The following is a 23,025-nucleotide window of genomic DNA, read 5'->3' on the forward strand; positions in this document are numbered from 1 at the left end:
CATTGATTTTAGGAGAGTTTAGTTTCTTAAGTTCCCTGTATATTCTGGTTATCAGTCCTTTGTCTGATTATAGCTGGTCTCTTCAGTTTAGAGACCATTTGTTTTGTTGTACAGAAGCTTTTTAATTTTATGAAGTCCCATTTATTCATCCTTTCTCTTAGTTGCTGGGCTGCTGGGATTCTTGATACTGGTTTTCATAGTGGTTCTACTACCTTACATTTCCCACTGAGAGTGCATGAGGGATCCTTTTTCCTGCACCCTCGCCAGCATTTGTTGTTGATTGTTTTCTTGATGATCATAAATTTGACTGGGGTAAAATGGAATCTTACTGTAGTTTGGATTTGCATTTCCTTTATGGCTAAGGATGTTGAATGTGCTAAATGTACTTGGTAGCCATTTGCATTTTATCTTTTGAGAACTGTCTTTGATTTTTTGGCCCATTATTAATTGGATTATTTGTTCTTTTGCTGTTTTTTGAGCTCTTCGTATATTCTGGATATCAATCCTTTATTTGTTGAATAACTGGTGAAGACTTTCCCCTACTCTGTGGGTTGTCTCTAAATTTTGGTAATTGTGCAGAAACTTTTAAATTTGATTCAGTCCCATTCATCAATTTATGCTCTTATTCAGAAGTCCTATTCAGAAAATAATTTCCTATGCCTCTGTGTTCCAGAGTTTTCCCTGTCTTTTCCTACAGTAGCTCAAAGTCTCAGGAATCATTAAGATCTTTGATCCATTTGGAGTTAATTTTTGTACAGGGTGCAAGATAGGGATCTAGTTTCAGTCTTTTGCATGTAGATAACCAGTTTTCTGAGCACCATTTGTTGCAGAGGCTGTCTTTTCTCTAATGCATGTTTTTGGCTCCTTTGTCAAAAATCAGGAGATTGTGTAAGTGACATTGAGAGTAAGAGATGAAACATAGGAGATGTTATTAGGGTTACCACCTGACTGCCCAAGATCCTTGACTTGTATCAGAAATAGGTGAATGAAGTGACTCATGTCATGTAGGAGGCTATAGGAACTGGACACACAGGTTTCCACAGGTAGCACAAGATCTCAATAGCATGGTGGGCCTTGAAAATGAGCAAGGGCATTAACAGAAGAGCAGAGAAAGCAGAGCTAACAACCAAGCCCTTAATTCTAAAGAGCTTTATAGACAAACTTCAATGCCAAACCCCAAACAGATGACCACTAGTGGTACTGAGCAAGGGCTCTCTGCTTGACCTGCATGAAAGCTTGTACTATGGCACTGCTTTTTGCAAAAAGAAAGCTTTATCATAGGTCGACCAACAAAGAAGTGGGGACAGATCTGAGCATGCCATCTGTCAGTCAGGAACAAAGGAATTGATGCAGTCCAGAGGTGGGGTAAGGGAAAGCAGCATCTGACTGGTTGTAACTGGTGTTTCTGGTCTTGCCATTGTTTTGGACCATCCTGAAACTGTCAAAGGCACCCCTTGCTTCTAATCTAGGTCCACAAGGCCCTGTTTTTGGTTCTTTAGGTTCTGCTCATTGGGTACTTTTGGTTCAGCCAGGCGCTCAAGTCATTTCTCTGGTTCCAGTTTTTAGCTTTGATAGAATTTATCCCCTGCTTGGGCTTCCCAGGACCTGGCTGCTCTGGACTCACACTGTTCACACTTGGACAGGACTGGGCCTTTGAACTCTTCAGAGGGCATGGTGCTGGTGTCTGGAAAAACAGCTTGCATAAGTTACTTTCTGATGGCCTGATTTCACAAGGTATATAGTCCTATCATGCTTCAACTCCTAAAAACAAATCCTAGACTTCATCAAATGGTTCTTAGATGCAACACCAAGCAAATCACAAGTAAAGAAGGTCAAAAGCCTCACAGGCTTTGCCGTGACCCTCCTGCTGCTCTCTCTTCCCAAACTATCTTCTAAACATGGACTTCTTACACTAAGCATGAGATCAAACCTTACCCAAGCAGCAAAGGCCAGAAAACTGTGTTGACCAAGAAAGCTGACTTAGCTGCCTCTGGGCATGTGAGATATTACTTGTTTTGTAAAAATAATGGCTTTTCCCAAATTCAACTTCTGAAGGCACCTGAGCTAGTTTAACTAGTTTCAACTGCCTTGGCCACTTCTAGCTGTCCACAGAGCCATACCTGGAAATGCCCTCTTCAAGTCTCAATTTAGGAGTTAAAGATGAGTGCTGGAAAAGTCCTTGGGTTATCTAGCCTGATCTCCTGCTTTGTAAAAATAGGGAAAACTGAGGCCTATCTAGGGAGACACTTGTTTAATGTCTGAGCTAGTACTGGTGCCTAGCTGACTTAGGTCACTGTTGGGGGCCTAGAATCTTCAGATCCTCCCTTTTCTCTCCTTTGTTAATCATAGTACCTATTTTGCTGCAGCAGAAGTATCTGTATTAATTGATTCATTGATGCCCAGAATAACTCGACTACTATTAGAGATAAATGGTGCATTTCCTCAATGTTGAGTTCTGAGAGTCATTGACTGAGAACCAAGGGGAGGATGAGCATCTGTCTGGACAACTAAGTCCAGAAACTGACCAGTTCAACAGACAAGAAAGAGGAAAACATCTGGGTTTCAACAACTTCTTTTGGGAGCCTCAAATTGTAACCCTCAGTCTGCATCACTTGTTACAACGTTGCATCATTGTAGGCTTCTATAAAGGAGCCTTGCCTTTGCACATTTTGGAACTTACTGAGCACATGCCATGTCAGTTACCAGGGAAGTCCTAGGCTCAGGAGCCTGACTACCCCAGGATAGGAGGTCACCTTTCAGGTGACAGTAGGAAGCTTAACTAGAAAGTTTAAGCTTTCTAGGAAGTCTGTGGGATGCCACACACACCCCCCCCCAGCTTCCCTTAGCTCACTCCACTATAAGGCCCCGGAAGTCAAATGGATTTGAAAGTCCTCTAAGTACAGAGAAGGTCCTGTGTACAGAACCTGGGGTCAGATGGAGCAGAGCCTGATGCAAGGAAGGACAGATTCTGTCTCTGAATTCATGTGAGCTGCAGCAGAGGGCAGGGTTAGATGCCCTGGTCTTGCACAAGTGTTCAGAACACAGTGGATTGTATGTGGCATGGGGTCAGCTGCCCTTCCTGAATCACAATGGATGAGACTTCAAGGTCATGTGTTGTGGTTTTTTTCTTTAGGTGGACTGCACATAGGTGAGACCTTTGATTTGTCTTCCTAGCACTTAGCCCAGAGCAGGAAGGAACACATTGATGGCAGAAGGGTGGTAAAGTATAAGAACTTGGAGTTTTTCAAGAATGGAAGGGAAAATACTGGAGAGGGTGGAGCTTCCAGGGAAGGCAAGAGCATAGCTCATCTATGATGGAGAATGGAAGAATGCTTTTGGGATGGTATTGATCTTTAAGCTGAGTGGCTTGGGCTCTCTGCTCAGAGACCCATAGCTAAAATGATGAGATCAGCTGGGCAGCTGCACCTGAAGATTCCAGGGGATGGCCAGTTCCCAAACTCAATCTTGTTGGTGAAATTCAGACCTTGTGGTGTAGGGCTGGAATTTTTTCCATGCTGGCTGTTAGCTGGGGCCCACTGAACCCTACAGGCCTCCTGCATCCTTTGCCACTCAGTCTGCCCCATGTTCCAGCCAGCAATAGTGTGCTGAATATTTATGCTTTTAATCTGAAATCCTGTAGCTGATGACTAGACACAAATTTACAGGGTTATGTGACTAGGTGAGGACCAGCCAGAGTGAATTACTTCCTTCTGCCTCATAAACCATTGAGGGATCTTATTCACAGACTCTGCCTACACTCTGGGGTTATACAGAACATATATACACACTGGATGGAAGTCTTGGGGGTCATGCTGCCTTTTACCTGTGACTATGTAACTGAGGATGGGGTCTTGCTTGCTCCCCCTACCTGAGGATGGGGTCTAATCTCTCTCACTCCCCCAGCACAGGTACAAAACTAAGGTATTAGAGATGCTGGAGCATCCCAGACCTCTGAAACTTAAGTTTCAAATACTGAGGAAATAAGTTAATGTGTTTGTTAATTATGCCTTTCTGTATGTGCAGCCTTCAGAGTTGTTAGCACAGCAGAGTTAACATTAACCACTCCTCCTGACACTCCAAGAAGACTGTCTTTTAAAACTCAAGAAAACTGCATCTTACTCCAGTTTTGTGTGATTTCCAGAGTACCTGCAAAAATTCCATCTAACACAAGCTCTCTATTACTGTCATTATCACATATACCCCAAACTATGGAAAAATGGTCTGACCTTTTCTGATGTCATCACCCTGCAGAAGTAACTGAGAGAATAACTTTATTTCAGTGCCACTTATGAGAATTCCCTTAAGATATTCTTTGTAACCCCTTGTGAAAAATCCCTATGTTGGGTGAGTGCTGCCCTCTTGGGTCAGAAGGTATAATTGTGCAAGCCTGTATTCATCACTGGAAAACTCCAGTGTCAAGTGAAGCCAAAGCAAAATGTTAAATGTTTGAGGTAATGAGTGTTTAACTAGATTGAATTAATCACTCCATGTTGCATCCAAAGGTACTACTACTTGATACCACAAACACAATCCTTGTCAACAGAAGACTTGACTTTTTCCCTTTGTAGGTTATTGCTGTCTGAGTGTTTAGGCTGCCTGCTACTTTCCCTTGACATTCTTAGGGAATGTGTTTGAAGGACTAGCGTAGAGATGTGTTAAAGGCAGTGGAATCAACCTCGATTTCAGTTGAGGCTTACTTTGCCTGTGTGCTGACTGCACATAGTCAACATGCCTCCCCTTTTTGTTGGAGCACAAATGAGCTGAATTCTATTGCCCCTCATGCTGCTTACTTGCTTCTTTCTTCTCTTCCTTCCTTCCTTCTGCCTTTCCTCTCTTTCTTTCTGATACTGGGGCTTGAACTCAGGACTTACACCTTGAACCACTCCTCCAGCCCTTTTTTGTGATGGGCTTTTTGAGATAGGGTCTCATGAACTATTTGCCCAGGCTGGCTTTGAACTGCAGTCCTCCTGATCTCTGCCTCCTGAGTAGCTATGATTACAGGCGTGAGCCACTTGTGCCTGGCTCTTTCTTTTCTTCATTATGTTTTTTAGCTGGAAGAAATAAACTCACAAAGCATAAAAAAGAGACATAGTGGTTATAACAAAACCCAACCTGGAGCACATGTTTGAGGTTAAGGCTTGGCTTCCTCCTCAAAGCTCAGTTGCACTGAGGAACTAGGAAGACATTGGCCTCATATCAGAAGTTTTCTCTCACTGCTCTGTGGGATGGAGAGCAGATGGGAGAGGTCTGAGGTTCAGTTTTGTTACTGGTCTTTTAGGTAGACACTAACTTTGCCCTTCTGAGCCTCTGTCTTTCTATGCTTATATGCTAACTACAACTTCTACATGGAGAACATAGCTGCATATGAAAGGAGCAAATGTGAGGGTAATGAAAAATAAAATCCGGACATTTGATTACTTATAATTCATATAATTAGACTGAGAATCACTCATCTGGCCTCTACTAATATAGTTCTGCTATGTATGAAAGCTCATACATAGCCCTAGGCTTCCACATGGAGCTAGAAAGATGAAAAAGGGAGAGAAACCACAGAACCATACACTAGTAGCACAAACAGCTCTTCCAAGTCAACACCTAGAACTTAACAGATACAGTTCCTTTCATCTTGAGTAAACTCTTTTTATTGTCAAAGTTCTCACCCTGTTAATGGCGCTGGTGCAGTCTGTGATCAGAAGACTTCCACATTCATTGTACCACTGGGAAGAATCCATGGCCAGACACATGGGTGTAAAGAGCATTTATTAAAAGTTAGGGAAGAGAAATACAAAGGGAAGCATGGTGGGGCCCAGGTGGAAACTGGAAGCAAAGAGAGCATGTTTCTGCTTTTTAGGTGCTTTAAAAAGCTATGATAACTGATAGGAAGAGAAGAACCAGGTGATTCTCATCCAATAACCAATGAGTGGGGAGGAGCACAGGTGGTTCCCAGCCAGGTGAGGGTGGTTCCTGAGCCAAAGCATGGTTAAGCTAAGATGTAATTTTTTTCTATGAGTCCTGAACTTTCCCTACTTTATCCTGCCTCAAATTTCCCCTGGGAGACAATATTCCAAAAAATTCTTTTTTGGAGGGTTGCTAAAGGGAGGTGGTCCATTTCAGTATCTGCTTTGAGCTGATAAGGGGCAGTAAACCCTGACTACAAAGGGAAATTGTCTCTTCTATTTCCTTCCCTTGAGACTCATTTGGACACAAGGTGTCTGAGTTATTGTTAATTATAATTAAGGTTTCTCATGGACATCTTGTTCCTTTGTAGAGAGCAATAACCCTGTTGCCTCATGATTTGGGTTTTAAAGGCTTTCATTCTGGAAGAGATAAATCTGGTTTAGAAGTCATGACCCAAACATGAACAATGACAGGAGCATCAGAAGGGGCCCCAACAGGTATAGCAGGAAGAATAAAGAATCTAACTTTCATTTTGAAAAGTGACAGAGAGTCTTATGGTTACTTTGCCTGTAGGTGTTTATATCTGTAGCTATTTTTAACTCTTAGATGGCCCTCTATTTTGGACTGTCACTATAGTGGGCAGTTAAGGGCCGGCTACTTTAGGGACCAGATGTACCAGGGGGCAGGTGTCAGTCCAGTTAGAGAGTAAACGTTACAGAAAGACAACTCACAATGTCCCTACGCAGAAGTTAGACACCATTGAAAGTGGTATTACCTTTGCTTAAACAGAAGGCCTTGGCCAAAGAGATGAATTTGCCTAGAAGCCTAGAAGACTTAAATATTAAAGCACATGTGTAAGAGTCTCCTTTTTTGAAATCCCTCGACTTTGGTTTCTTTTAGCGGTCTGGCATGATTGACTCCATTTGGTCTGGAGAAGTCACCTCATTTGTGTAGTCCTTTTGAACTGTCTTAAGTTCCTCTAAGAAGATGGGGGATGCTGAAGGCTTGGGGGTTGCATCTTCTTAAACTTTTTCTCTGACTAGTCATTTCTGAAGATTTGCCAATTTGGCAGTTTTGTCTCTTGGAGCAGGAGTGGCTTCTCCTGAAAAGTATAGAAAGTCAGATTTTGTCCCACAGAGGAGGGAGGTGGGTAACACATCAAACAGATCAGAAGTCAGTGTCAATGTGACTTTTTGGCCAAATTAAGCAACAAAGAGATTTATTAAAAAATGGCTCTTAGGCTGGGCTTAATTAAATCTAATTATCCCACAGGGGATGTTCTGACACCTTTAAATTGCTGTAAAGTGTCAGCAGACAACAGAAATAAAGTTTTTGTAAGGAAAATACAAAATGACCCCAATACTTAAGAATCTGTCTTGGTTGACAGATAAGCACTTCTCAGAGTCATTTTTCATGGGCTTGTCTTTAAATGTCCCAATAGGATTAGAACTGTAAATGAGTAAACTTTATGTAACCATGGTTAATCACAGTTTAAATCTTAAATTTCATTAGGTAAAGTAACAAGTTAGTGGTTGTCAGTACTGTATTGACAGTACTATAAAAACTCTAAATTTTCCAATGAGTGTAGGAGAAGACAATGTTAGTAATTTAAAATAGCCCCTGTTTTGATGCACAATTGTATATTATATTATATATAAAACAATGTTTATGTAGTTAATATCAGATAAACTAATGTTTAGTCGATGAACAGTTGTCAAGTAAAGCAATGTTTATCTGACAGAGAGATGTCAGGCATAAATGGCAAAACTTCTAGCATTTGTTATAAAGAGCAGAAATGTCAAAGACCTTATAAGATAGAATGTACCTTAGATAAGAGAACTACAGCTGTTTACATGTATACATTTTTAACTCTGTTGTGAATGATTTGTAGCGTTTAGATGCATGTACAAGGCATTAACAGTATTAGAATCATTTAAAAGAAATTTTCCTTAGTTTAAACTTAGTTTTTTTAGTGTTATCAGAAAAATACCTTAGGGTTTAGGTAGGATGTAAAGAATAGTAAATAATTTTAAATGGGCTATGTAGAGAACTTATTTTTGTTTAGCAGAATCAAAGCACCTCCCAGTACTTAAGGATACAGCCAAATGATCATGTTGTATTCCCCTATGATGGCTGGTAGAAAGAGAGAGAGGGAAGGGAAGGGGGAAAATCCATTTACTCCTCCACCCCTGCATGAGGGCTTCTGACTGAAATTCCCTGTGCTAGATAGTGGATAGTGGGAGAGGAAAGGGGAAGGAAGAAAGTTGCCCTTTGGTAGAACATGAGATCAATTCCAGAATCATCAAGGCATCCCCTTATATCTTGGAAATCTCAGTTGCAGGTCCTCTAGACCTGGCTTGCCTGAAAAGACTTCCTGCTGCCATCTCTTCATGAACAAGCTGTGGGGTCTCTGATTTCCTACCATTCTTCAAAGGTGTACCCCTGCATGAGGGTTCCTAAATGGGATGCTGATCCTGAATTCCAACCCAAATATTAGAGCATCAGAACTAATATTTATAACCAGTACAGAATCTAAATTGCAACAAGATAAGCTTGGCTGATATAAACCCATCACTTGTGGTCAGTTTTCACATCAGGCTATGGGGTTGTAGTCAGCTTCTAAACTGAGAATAAGGAAACAAGTACATTTTCTAAAAAAGATAATAATAAGCCAACAAGATTAATGTTTCAAATGATTGAATACAGAAGCAGAGACAAGGGAGAAATCATAAAGTTAGAAAACCCAATGACTGAGAATCTTGTCTTGGATATGACAGGAAATAACCCCCAATACCCCATCTGGAAGATTAACTTTTGTTTGGTTTTGGTAAAATTTTGTATCAGCCTATAGAACCAAAAAATCCCCAACAATTATTTTAATAAAACAGAAACCCATTTTTAAATACACATCAGTACCTTAAATTTTGACCTTAGAAAATTCTCTAGGCAACTTTAAACTATAGCCAAACCAGTCACACATATATAATAAGTTTGTAATCTTTTAAGACCTTAATTTGTATTTTGAAACAATCTTTGTAAACACCTAAATTTAGATACCCTTGTTTTTAATAAAACTCTCAGCAACCTTATACCTTAAAATACTGGGAAGAAAATTAAGTCAAACCATCTTTTAATAATAGCAATCTATAAGAACAGATATGTCAATAAACCTAATCACAAAATAGTTAAATGTAAATTATGCTTATGATAGAATGAAACAGATTGAGATTTTTGTTCATAAATTTTCTTTAGTATTAAGGCAGAGGATAGTTAGACCTGGTTGGGATTAGAACTTTAGATAACTTTTGAGATAGTTATACAAATTAGCTTTACAAAAGTAGTTTAGGAACCATTCTAAAGAAATCTACACACATTCGCAGACAGATTTTTGACCTAGGCATACCAAAGAATATCAAAGCACTCATATTTGAGCTCAAAAAAGTAAAAATTAAGCGGTCACAATTGGTGGGAAACAAAGACATACACAGAAAACACACACAATGACACACAAAACAATCACAATTCAGAGTGCACTCTTAAACAAGCCATTTCTTTGTCATTATCTTTAGTAGATTAGTCAGTAGATTCCTAAGTAGCTTATAATAGATCTTTAACACAAATACTCTATTCTTTTCAATCCTTAACAGGTTAATGTATCAAAAACAACATGTATAAAACTATGTTAATTTAGAAAAAAATTTAAAAATTATGGCATATTTGTTGTACGTGGGGTGGGGGATTCATTGTGACAATTCCAAACAGGCTTATATCATACATTGGTTAGATCACCCCCACTGTCTTAACCCCTTGACCCCCTCTCCGAATCACTTAAAGCTATTGCAATGTATCTATACCATGAGGATACTTTCCATTACTCTCCCTTACCCATTTACTTCCCACCTCCCATTTTCAACAGCTTTCAATATATATCCTTATATTCTCTACCTTCACCAAAGTTATGTTTTATGATATTGCTGATGCTTTGTCATTCTATTTTTCCCCTCCTTCCCTGAGTCTCATAGAGTAGTTCTACTATTACAAACATGAACTGACAAAAGTAAAGAATACTTACAGTGGGGATACATTGAGAAATCCCTGTGAAAATCAGCTTATATATTAATAATGAAAGGCAGGACTATAAAATAGGTACAGTGTGTGTGTGTGTGTGTGTGTGTGTGTGTGTATGTGTGTGTGTAGAGTACTTGTGGGAATACTTGAAGGAGACTAAGGTGAGGGAATATGGTTGATGGGCTTCATATGCATAAATGAAAAAGAACAAAGGTACTTCCTGCATATGCTTAATGTGGGGCAGGGAGGGATCAAGGGACAAGAATTGGGGAGTGATATTAGCAACATATAATATAAGCCCATTTGGAATTGTCACAATGAATACCTCCTGTACAATGAATAAATCTTAATTTAAAAAATGATTTTAAAACCCTAACTGTAACCCTAATGCCTAAACACAACTCTAAAGCTCACACTAATGCAACCACCAACTGTAATCTGACCACTACCATATCCTAGCTTTAGCCCTAACCAGAACCCTAAATCCATCTCTAGTTATCTAACCATAACTCTAACCCTAATACAAAGCCTAACACTAACCCAAACCCTAAGCCTAACCCTTGGTCTAAAACTAACTCTAAATCTAGCCACAACCCTAATCGTAACTCTAACATTAATCCTAACCCTAATGATGAATATGACCCTAACCCAAACCTGAAAATGAACCCTAAACCTAGCCCTAACCCAAACCATAACCCTAACCTTAACCATACACAAATCAAAACCTACACCCTCGTCCCCAAAACCCAACCCTTCCCTAACACGATTCCTAGCCCTAGGCCTACCTCTAAAATAATTGTATCCCTAACTCTAACATGAATCCTAGCCCTAGGCCTAAAACTAACCTGAACCCTAGCCATAATCCTAACACTAACACTAGTTATAACCATATCCTAGACTAGTTATAACCAAACCCTAACCCTAGCCCTAGCCCTACCCTAACCTTAACACTAACCCTAAACCTAAGGAATCTTAACCATAATACTAACCCTTACTCTAATGAACCATACCTTAATCCTAATCCTCACTGTATCCTTACCCTAGTCTTAACCCTAAACCCAATTTTAATCCTAGCACTAACTAACCCTAACCCTAATCTGAGCACTAACCCTGACTGTAACCCTAACCCTAACCACAAACCTAAACCTAACCCTAGTCATTACTCTAACACTAACCCTAACCATAGCCCTAGACTGAGCCCTAATCCTAAATGTAACTCAAACCCTAACTCTAACCATACCCCTAAGAATAAGATGAATCCTAGCCCTAACACTAACCCTATCATAGCACTAACCCTAACTCTAGCCATAACCTAAACACTGACCAAAGAGACACCTAACCTTAACCCTAACTTTAGCTCTATCCTTAACCCTATCCTTGATCCTAGCCCTAATCCAGGCCTCACACTAACCCAAATCCCTAATCTCTAAATGCTAACCCTAGCAATAACTCTAGCCCTAATGTACACCTAATACTCACCCTAGCCCTAACCCTAGCCACAGCCCTATGCTAACCTTAGCCCTAGCCCTAACTGAAACCCTAAGACTAGTCTAAACAGTAACCATGACTCTAACCTTGTCCCTGACCCTAACCCTAAGGAAGTCTAACCCTAACAAAACCCTAAATATATAACTAACACTAGCCCTAATCTTGACTAACTCTAATCATAACCCAAAGAAAACATAATTCTAACCCTAAGAAGAAGTACCCTAATCCCATCCCTAATTTTAGCTCTACTAGTAACCCTAGCCCTAATCTCAGCTATAGGCTTAATCCTAACCCAAACCCTAGCTCTATCCATAACTCTAGCCATAAACCAAACCCTAACCCTCACTGTGATGAGCCCTAGAACTAAACCTAAACCTACTCTAACCCAACCTTAACCCAAAACAAAAGTAATCCTACACTGAACCCTTATACTAACCATGACCCTAATACCAATCAGAACTGAAATCCTAACTCTAACCCAGGTCTAACCTAATGCTAACCCTAAACCTAACACTAAACCTAATCCTAACACTCACACTAACCCAAACTCAAAACCTAAATTAAGCCCACACTTAACCCTAACCCTAACATTAATCCTAACTTAAATCCCAAGGCCCTAAACCCTAACCATAATCCTAGCCATAGCCCCAACCCTAACCCTCACCCTAGACCTAACCCTAGCCCTAAGACTAACACTAACCCTGTCCCTGATGCCTTGCCCTAGTGCTAACACTAACTGTAACAAACATGCTAACCCCAAACCTAACACTAACACTACCCCTTGCTTTAAACTGAACCCTACAACCTAACCCTAACATAACCCTAATATAACCAAGGCCCTAGCCCTTTACCTAGATAGTGTTTGGTCTTAAAGGCTTAAAACTAAACTTAGCCCTTGGGCTAAATTGAACCCTAGCCCTAATTCTAATACTAAAACTGACAATAATCCAACCCCAACCCTAACCCTAACACAAAAAGAACCTAATGCTAACCCTAAAACTAGCCCTAGCACTAACCTTAACCAACACCTAGCCCTAGTCTTAATCCTAACCCAGGACTAACACCAACCCAAACTCTAAACCTGAACTTTAACCTAACCTTAACCCTAAACCTAACCGTAAACCTAGCCCAAGACCTAAAGCTAACAGTTGCCCTAGCCCTAATGCTAGACTAGCCTTACTTCTAACCCTAAGCCTGAATGTATTCCTAGCCATTAACCTAAGAGGATCCCTAACACTAACCCTGACCCTAATGCTAGGGAAAACTAACCCTATAACTCTAATCAAACCCTAACCCTTTCACTAAACCTAACCCTAATACTAACCATAGCACTAGCCCTAGGCCTAACCCTACCCTTACCCCTAACCTTAACTCTAACACTAAGGAACCCTAAGCCTAAATCTTGACTAATACTAAACCTAACCCTCAGGAATCCTAACTGTAAGTCTAACCCTATTCCTCACCCTAACCCTAACCATAACCATAACCATAACCATAACCATAACCATAATCCCTAGTCCCTAAACCCAAATCCTAACACTAACCCTAGCCATAACCCTAACTCTTGCCTTAGCCCAGAGCCTAAAGCTAGCCCTACTATAAACAAAATCCTAACACTTGCCCTAGCCCTAAGCTTAAACTTAACACTAAACCTAGGTCTAACTCAAGCCTTAATTCTAACACTCACTCCAACTCTAACCCCGCCCCATACACTTGCCTTATCCCTATCACAAACCATATCCTAATCTTAACCCTAACACAATCCCTAACCCTAACCTTCATGCTAACTCTAACCTACCAGATCTGTAACCTTAATTCTAGCCATAACCCAAGCCCTAATCTCAGTCATAATTTTAACCCTAACATTAAGGACTCTACCCCTAAACCTAACCCTAATCCTAAACAGAACTCAAACACTAACCTTAAACCCCAAAACCCTAGTCCCTAAAACCTAACTCTAACTCTATCTTAACCCTAGATCTAGCCCTGATCTTAACCTTCATCTAGCCCTAATACTAACCCTAACACAAACACAAACTCTACCCCTAACACTAACCCTAAACCTAAACTTAAACCTCACAATAACCCTAACCCTAACCCTAATCCTTTCCTTAAATCTGGCACTAATGCTAACCATAACACTAACCCTAGGCCTAATTATAACCCTAGTGCTAGCCCTAACACTTACCCTAAATCTACCTGAGCCCTCAACCCTACCCTTAACTCTAACACTAAGGAACCCTAAGCCTAGGCATAGGCCTAATCCTAAACCTAACCCTTAGGAATTCTAACCCTAAAGCTAATGCTAACCCTAAACCTAAAATTGACATAAACCCAATCTGAACCCAAACGAATCCAAATCTGAATCATAACCACAATCTGAAAAAGAATCCTAACCCTAACCCTAATTCTAACCCTTAACCATTCAAAGTATAACCAAAAAACAAACCTACATAAAACCATTAACCTAACCACAAACCTAACACTAATGAACCAAAAACTAGTCCTAACCCCAACCCTTGCCCTTACTCTAAGTAACCCTAACTCTAACCTGAACCTGAACATGAGCTCAACCCCAAACCCTAGCCCTCATACTAACTCTAGCCCTAACTCTAGACTTAGCCCTAATCCTAAAACTACCTCTGGCCTATACTTAATCCCAACACTAATCCTAACCCTTACCTGATCCAAAGCCAAACACAAACCCAAACCTTAAACCTAAAAATAAACTTAACCCTAATGAACCTAAAACTAATCCTAAACCCAACCTTTACCCTTACCCCAAGCAACCCTAACCTGAACCAGAATCCAAACTCAAACCCAAACCCTAGCCCTCAAACTAACTCTAGCCCTAACTGTAGCCTTAGCCCTAACCCTAAAACTACCCCAGCCCATACCTTAATCCAAAACCTAACCCTAGTCCTAGTCCAATGCCTAGCCCTAACCCTAAACCCTACACTAGACATAACCTTAACCCTAACACTCACCCTAACTCTAATCCTAACCATAGCCTTAATCTTAATCATACCTTAGCTCTATCCTAACCTTATCCAGACCTAATCCTAAACTTAACCTTAATCCTAACCCCAGTCCATAGACCCTAAACCTTAAGCTAACCCTAACCCTAGCCATAGACCTAACATTAACCCATGCCCTAGCCCTAACCCTACCCTAATCCAAGCCCTAATCTTAACCCTAACAATAATCTTATCCCTAAACCTATCTGGAACCCTAAATCCTAACACTAACCCTAGCCTTAACCCTAATGAACCATAAGCCTAATCCTAACGTCAACCCAAACCCTAACATTAAGGAACTCTAACTCTAACCCTAAACTTGACTCTAATCCTGTCTGGAATGAGAAAAACCAGAATCCTGACCCTAAACCTAACCTAAAACCTAACCATAAACCTAACCCTAGTCCTAGACTTAACTCTAAACTTAGCCCTTACCCTAATTTTAACACTAAACCTAAGCCTAAGCCTTCCCCTACCTAAATATTACCCTAACCATTACCCTAGCCATAACACAACACTCAACACTAAACCTAACCCTTATCCTTAATCTAACCCTAACCTAAATTCTTACCATAACCCACATCCTTAATTCACCCTAACCTCACTCTAACCCTAAAACTAGCACTAACTCTAACCTAACCTTTTACCAAACACTTAGGCTAACCCTAACACTAACCCAACCCGTATAATAATGTTAGCCTTTATCCTAACCCTTACTATAACCCTTACCTTAAAACTTACCTTTACCCTAATCCTTTCCCAACTTCTAACCCTAAACCTAATAACAATGCTAACATTAACCCTAATCACATTACTCTAACACTTATCCTAATGATTACTCTAATCCTAAATCTTATCATAAAACTAACACTAAGCCTTAACTTTATCTGAATCCTTACCCTAACACTAATCCTAACCCTTACCTTACCTTAACCCTAAACCTTGTCATAACCATCACCATACACTAAACCTAAGATTAACCTAATCCTTACCCTAACTCTAATCATGACCATCATTCCAAACACTAATGCTAATCCTAACCCTAACTTTATCAATAACCCTTACCTTTACCCTAACACTTTTTCTGAACTTTAACTCTAACCTTAACCCCAAATTTACCCTACCTTTATGCTAATCCTTACACTAACATAACCTAATCCTAACCCTTATCCTAACTTTAAAAATAACCCTAACTCTTACTCTAATCCTTAACACTTAAAACAATAAGCCAAACACTAAACCTAAACCTACTCTAATCTTAACCTTAATTATTACCCTAACCTTAATCTTAGAACAAAACCAAACCTTACTCTTACCCTAACCCTAACTACAATGCTAACCCCAATCCTAAACCTTACCCTAACTGTTCTCTTACCCTTATCCTGCTCTCCTAACCCTTACTCTAACCCTAATCCTAACCCAAACCCTAAACCTAATCCTACCATTCTCCCGAACCCTAATCCTAATCCTAACAGAAAACCTAACCCTTATCCTAACCATTCTTATCCTTACCCTGCTCTTACCATAACCCTAACCCTTACCCTAATCCTAACCCAAACCCTAAACTTTACCCTAATCCTAATCCTAACAGTAACCCTAATGCTTATCCTAACACTAACACTATCCTAACCCTTAACCTAGTCCTTACCCTTACACTTAATTTACACTTATCCTAACTCTCAACCTAACCCTAACCCTTACTGTACTATAACCCTTAACCTTCCCAATCCAGTGCCCTTGCACAAAACTTAGCCTCACCAAACGAAACTATAACCCAGAACCTAACCCTAAACCTTAACCTAGTCCTAAACCAAACCCTAAACTGAATCTTATTCTTATCCTAACCCTAATCCTCACCTTAATTCTTACCCTAGCCTTTACCCTTACTCTTATCTTATACTTATCCTAAACCTTACCCTTACTGTAAACTTAACATTATCCTAACCCTGTCCCCAAACCCTAACCCCTGCCACATTCTTTCCCTTACCCTAAACAAAACCTTAAAATGTAACCTACCTCTTATCTTCCCTCTAATCATTACCCTAACCCTAACCCTACACCTTACAGTTACACTAACCATAACTCTTACCATAACACTAACTTTAACTTTAACTTACCATAACACTAACCATAAACTTTACCCTAACTCTTAAACTTACCCTAAGAGTTACCATTACACTAACCACAACTCTAACCAAACCCTTACCCTAACCCTACACAAACCCTAACCCTAATATTAACCCAAACACTAACCTTTACCCTAAACATTATCTAACATTTGCCTTTGCCATAACCCTTTACTATCCCTAATCCTAATCTAAATCTAGCCATAACACTAACCCTCACTCTAACCCTAGTACTTATCTTAACCCTTACCCTAACCCTAAATCTTATCTTTACCCTAAAAATTACACTAACTCTCACCTTATCCTAACCATTCCCAACACCTAATGCTAACTCTAATTCTAAACTTAACCTTAACCCCAAAACTTATCCTAATAATTTACCCTAATAACCTTACCCCAAAACTGACCCTAATCCTAACCCTAAACCTTGTCCAACTCTAACCCTAACCCTTAACTTAACACATAACCTAACCCATACCCTAAACCTAACCCTTAACCCAAACCTTACCTTTATCCTATCCATTACCCTAAGCTTAAACTTAACCCTAAACATAGTCCTAACACTAACCATAACTCTAACTCAACAGTGCCCTTGAAACCTAATCCTTACCATTACCCTCACCCTAACCTTTAAGCAAACACTAACACTAACCCTAACGTAAAATCTAGCCCTAACTCTCACCTTTACCCTAAATCTTACCCTAATCTTTTCCCTACCCTTACCCCTAAACAAAACCCTAATCTTAACCATAGCTGTTACTCTTACTGTAGCTCTTATCCTAGCCCTTACCCTAATCCTAACCCTAAACCTAGCTCTAATCATAACCCTAAACTTGACCCTGACCCTTACCCTGCCTCTTTTCCTAACCCGTTCACTAACCAAAACCTAACACTAATTCTTATGCTAACCCTAACCTAACCTATCCTTAACCCCAACCTTTATGCATACCCTAATCCTTATCTTGACCCTAATTTTTAACCTAAACCCGACCCTAACCCCTATGCTAATCCTTACGCTAACAATTACTCTTACTCTAACCTTACATTAATGTAAGCCACACCCTGACCCAAAACCTAACCCTAACCCTTACCCTAACACTAACCTAAACCTTATCCTCACCCTAACACTTATTCTAACCCTAACCCTCATCATAAACTTAACCCTACACTTACCATAACCCTCACCCTAACCCTTATCCAATCCTAGCTCCAACCTTATTCCTTAACCTAATGCTACTAATGACACTTGCCCTAACCCTAATGCTAATCCTTACCCTAACACTTAATTTTAACCTAAATTTACCCTAAACATAAGTCACACCCTGACCCTACCCTAATCCTAAACCTTATCCTTAACACTTACCCTAACTCTAGCTCTAATCCTAAATGTAACCCTTACACTTAATGTAACCCTAACCCTTACCCTAATCTTACCACTGACACTTGCCCTAACCCTAATGCTAACCCTACGCCTTCTACTTACCCTAACCCACTTACCCTAAGCACTAACCTCCCATTAATCCTAACACTTATCCTTACCCTAAACCTTACACTAACCACAATTCAAACTAATACCCTAACCCTACCCTAACCCTTACCCTTACCCTAACTTTAATCACAACCCTGATATTAAAACTTACTCTAACCCTAACTCTTACTGTAACCCTTAGTCTAACTTTACCCTAACCCTAACCCTTAGCTTTATACTACCCTAACCATAACCCTTAACCCTAATCCTTACTCTTACCCTAACCCTAAACCTGGCACTAACCCTAACCTTTAACCTAACACCTACCTTACTCTAACACTTATCTTAATCCTTAGCACTGCCCTTGCCCTTATCCTTATGTGTACCTTAACCCTAATCCTTACTCTAAACCTTACCCTCACCCTAACCCCAACTTTAATCTTAACCCTTACATTAACAATTCCCTAACCCTTACCTTAACCCTAATGCTCACCCTAAACCTTAAACTAACCCTATTCCTTACCTAACACTAAAACTAGACCTCACCCTCACCATAACCCTTAACCTATTCTATACCCTAACTCTAACCAAAACCCTATTCCTTACTCTAATGCTAAACATTACCCTAACTCTTACCCTAAACCTTACCCTTTCTCTTAACCTTACTCTAACCCTATATTAACCCTAATCCTAACTCTTAAACTAACATTACCCTAAATTTTACCATAACTCTTACATTTACTCAAAATCTTACCTGATACCTAACCCTAACTCTAACCCTAAACATAACCTTAATAACCCTTTCCCAACCCATACCCTTATCCTTAATCTACCCTAATCCTATACTTTACCCTAACCTTAAACCTAATCGTTACTCAAACCCTAACCTTAACTCAAACACTTACCCTTATCCTAACCCTTAACCTAAACCTAAACCTGACCCTAACCCTAACTCTAATGGTCAACCTAACCCTTAAACTTACCTTACCTCTTCCTTTACCCTAATCCTTACCCTAACCCAAACCCTAACCTTAACCCTTAACCTAACCTTAACACTAAACCGTCTCCTTTCCCTAACACTAAACCTTACGGTATCCCTTACCCTTACTCTTACCCTAATACTTACCCTATCCTTAACCCTAACACTTACCTAACCAAAACCCTAATCCCACCTCTTACCCTTCCCTTACCCCAACACTTACCCTAACCCTAAATCATACCCTTGCCTTAATCCTAACCCTAACCATTACCCTAACCTGAGCACTTAAAATAACACTTACCTTAATCATTACCTCTACTCTAAATCTTACACTAACCCTAACCCTAGCCCTAACCCTCACCCTCACCCTAACCATTTCTTTAACCCTTACTTTTACCCTTATACCTAACCAAAACACTTACCCTAACCCTTAACCTAAGCTTAACCCTAACACACTTACATTAAAATCTAACCCAAAACCTTATCTTTTTTTCAGATAAAATATTATACACTTATTTAAAACTTCTCACTTTGAGTATGCAAAATACAACCTTCACACAATGTTCATTTTTTTTACTTTGTAGTTTACAAGTATCAAAATAGAAGTTTGCTTAAATATATATTACATATTTATTAAGACAAGAAACTACATAGAAAAAAACACATTTGTTCTGTTTAAGGCATACTCGGGAATAAACCATTGCACAAATTATTGCATATCTGAAGCCAGACTGTCTGCACAAAACTGTTAAAGAAGAAACCAGGTGCATTTACCTAAGTCATACATGTACATTGAAGACAAAAGAGATTCCTTGTCAAAGTACAGAGCAGTTTGAGAAATGTGGCTCCCTCACGTGGTACCTTTAGAACCAAGACTCACCAAGCACCATCATTTAGGCTTTTGGAACGCATTTTTCTGTACATGAATTTCTTCTAATAGAATAATGGCTTTTAGAAAGCAAAGAGAATACAAGGTAATCTTTTATTTGGATTGCATGGAAACACAATTCTGGTCTTCCCTCCCTCGTCTCACGGATCTAATTTATACCCTGATATCCACAACTTTCAGTCACCCAGTTGGTGTTTTGTAAGTTCAGGCATGTTCAAATTGATTTAGAATTTGAGTGATAGAAACGCTAGGAATCTCCCTGTATAGTTATCCTTATCTCAACTAGCAAAAATGCTTTGTCTTTCTTATTATTGTTTATACTCTCTCTTCAATAAAATCAGAGATAAGGGCAGAACAGTTTCTGCCTGGAAGCGAGAGGGTGGTGGGGGGGAGAGGGAGGAGGCGGCAGGGTGGGGGGTAGGGGAGAGAAATGGCCCAAACACTGTATGCATATATGAATAAACGAAAAAAAAAAAGATCCAGTCTCAGACCCCATCTGTTCTTTGATTTTTGTCTTTTGGATTCCTCCTTTCTCTTGATTATCCATTCACAAGCTGACGTGTTAGGAACTTGACCATGATTGTAATACTTGCCAGCTGGGCTCCCCTCCTCGTGAGAAGACAACGTGAAAGGTTGAAAAACGTACTGATTTCTCTTCTGGCAGTCGAGGGTCTTATCCTCTGTCTGGGAGTTAAAAGTGCCTCCTCAAGTGTAAGACCAGGGGGTCGGTCTGACCTGGAAAAGACCTGGTTGCACTTCTGGCACTGGAAGGGGCGGTGCCCTGTGTGTTTTCCATAGTGCCTGGTCAGTTCATCTGAGCCAGTGAACTTCCACCCACAACCATCCCAGTCACAGTGGTAAGATTTCCCACCCGTGTGTGTTCGCAGGCATGCCTTGAGATGAGAACGGTTTGTATAGGTTTTGCTGCAGCCCACTTAATCACAAGTGTGGCTGGCCGTCCTTTTCCGCGGCCACGATCTTCTTCCCCTCTTTGGCTTAGTTAGGCTCCTTTGGCAGGCAGGAACCGGGTGGCATGAGGTCTTGGTAACGGAATGGCGGGACCTGAGACTGCATCTGGTCTGGTAGGAAGGTTGGGTAGTTGGGCCCTGGATGGGGATGGAATCCTGGGGGAAGAGGCAGAGCAGGGTGACAGTCCCTGTTGTAGTTCCTCGGGGACTCAGGGTCGGGTTAGACCAGCTGGAGAGCTGCCACTCCAGGGGGAAGTCGTGTGCGCTTGGCCGGTGCGTTGCTGAGCGGCGGTCCAGCGCCCAAGTGGGCCTCTAGCGGCCAGCCAACAGTGCAAGACGAGACAGCCATCTGCTTGACTTTGGGGCACATGCTCAGCGGCCCGCCGCTGTAGGGCGCCACCCCCACCACCGGGTGGCTGCAGTCAGGACTGGCTTTGCTAACACTGACGACCGAAGGGCTGCGGTACTCGCTGTCTGGTACCCGCAGCCCCTGTGACCCCTTCAGCAAGAACTTGCCCATCAGCCTGCCACCTGGCGGCTGCGGCTGCAGCGGCGGAACGGACTTGAGTCCAATTCGGGTCGCCGGAGTTTGGCCAAGAAGCTGCCCAAGGGTGTCCCCCAGGTTGAAGGGTGCGGTGGGAGGGGGCGCCGACTCCCGGCCATAGAGGAAGCCGCCTCCCGAGCTGCCTGGTGCCACACCCAGGTCACCCCCGGCCTGGATCGGAAGCTGCAGACGGAGGCCTCTCTGGAAGGGCAGCTTTCGACAGGGAGGAGGACGAGACTGACATCCACCAAGACATGGTGGAGGCGACCGATTCCTGATGGGATAGTGAATTGGGGAGAATAAAGTCTAGGTCCAGAAGATCATTGAATTCTTTGGTCTCTTTCCGGTGTAGGAAGGCCAGGTTGTTAGTGCCGCATGCCATGCCAGCTCTGCTACTCTCCAGATCAGAGGCCACTATTCACCACGCCAAGAAGAACGGGAGTGGGAAGGGGTAGCTTTATATGAGAGAGCGCCTCCCGCCGGCAGTTATTCGGGGCACTTGCTGGAAGCAGTGCCTTCTCCCTTCCTGCTGTGCCTGGCGCGAATGTGTGGGGGACCTTAGCAGTGTGTCCCTGACTCGCCAGGTGACTGCCTCATTAATGTGGGGACCCTCGGGAGCCCGAAGCAGTGAGGTGCCCGAGCTCCAGTCAACGAAGATGAAAAAAAGATGATTTAGAAACGAAACTCCAAACCCCAAATTGCCCGAGATCCTCCTTCTTTGGATCAAATATAAATTGGAGATGTCTTTTTAAAAAGTTCCTTTGAATTTAAAGGTACTTAGAAAAGTTGTAAATGCTTATAAAAATAAACAATCAGCAAGGCGAGTAAGTAGGTCTGGTGGCCAGGTTGCACTTTCTTCGACTCAGCAGTGTCCCCCCACTGTTGTTGCAGCCCCTGTGACTGTCCTTGTAGGCACAGGGGCTGTACCAGGGTGGTGGTGAAGGACGGCGGGCGACACAAGGTGAGAATGGCTGGTGGCGCGGAGCTGCAAGCTGGGCGGCAGCAGCGTATGGCCTGGAGTCCTATGTGCTGCACTGTGCACGAGAGCCATGGCACTGGACACCGGCGGGTGGGTGAGTGGGGCGCTAGAGGTGTGGGGTGGGGCATACCTTCACTGCATGCCACTGCCTCTGCCACCACAGCTACACTTGCTCTCTCAGGAGGAGGAACTTCCAAAACCTTATCTAAACACTAATCCTTACGATAAACCTAAGTATAAACCTAAAACTACCCTAACTCTAACACTTAATCTAACCCTTAACCTAACCCTTACCTTAACCTTAAACCTAACACTAATCCTACCCACACCCTAACCTACCAGTACAGTAAACCTAATCCTTAGTCTAAATCTTCCCAAACCCCTACCTTCACCCTAAACCTAACACTAAACCAAATCCTTACCCTTACCCTAAACCTAACCCATACACTAACCATAATTTTAACACTTACCCTACCCTTTACTCTTATCCTATCCCTAAACCTAAACCTAACCGTAACCCTGGACCTCATCCTAACCCCAGCCCATCCCCTAACCCACACCTTTACTCTAGCCCCAGCCCTGCTCTAGCTGTAGCCACAGC

General features: G+C 41.4%; 1 pseudogene; it reads right to left on the reverse strand.

Moving 5' to 3' along the window:
* Positions 1 to 20,624: 20,624 nt before the first annotated feature.
* On the reverse strand, positions 20,625 to 22,496 carry LOC109700959 (Krueppel-like factor 4 pseudogene; annotated as a pseudogene).
* Between the last annotated feature and the right edge of the window lie 529 nt (positions 22,497 to 23,025).

The sequence above is a fragment of the Castor canadensis genome, chromosome 6 (genome assembly GCF_047511655.1).
Source record: "Castor canadensis chromosome 6, mCasCan1.hap1v2, whole genome shotgun sequence".
Classification (NCBI taxonomy): Eukaryota; Metazoa; Chordata; class Mammalia; order Rodentia; family Castoridae; genus Castor; species Castor canadensis.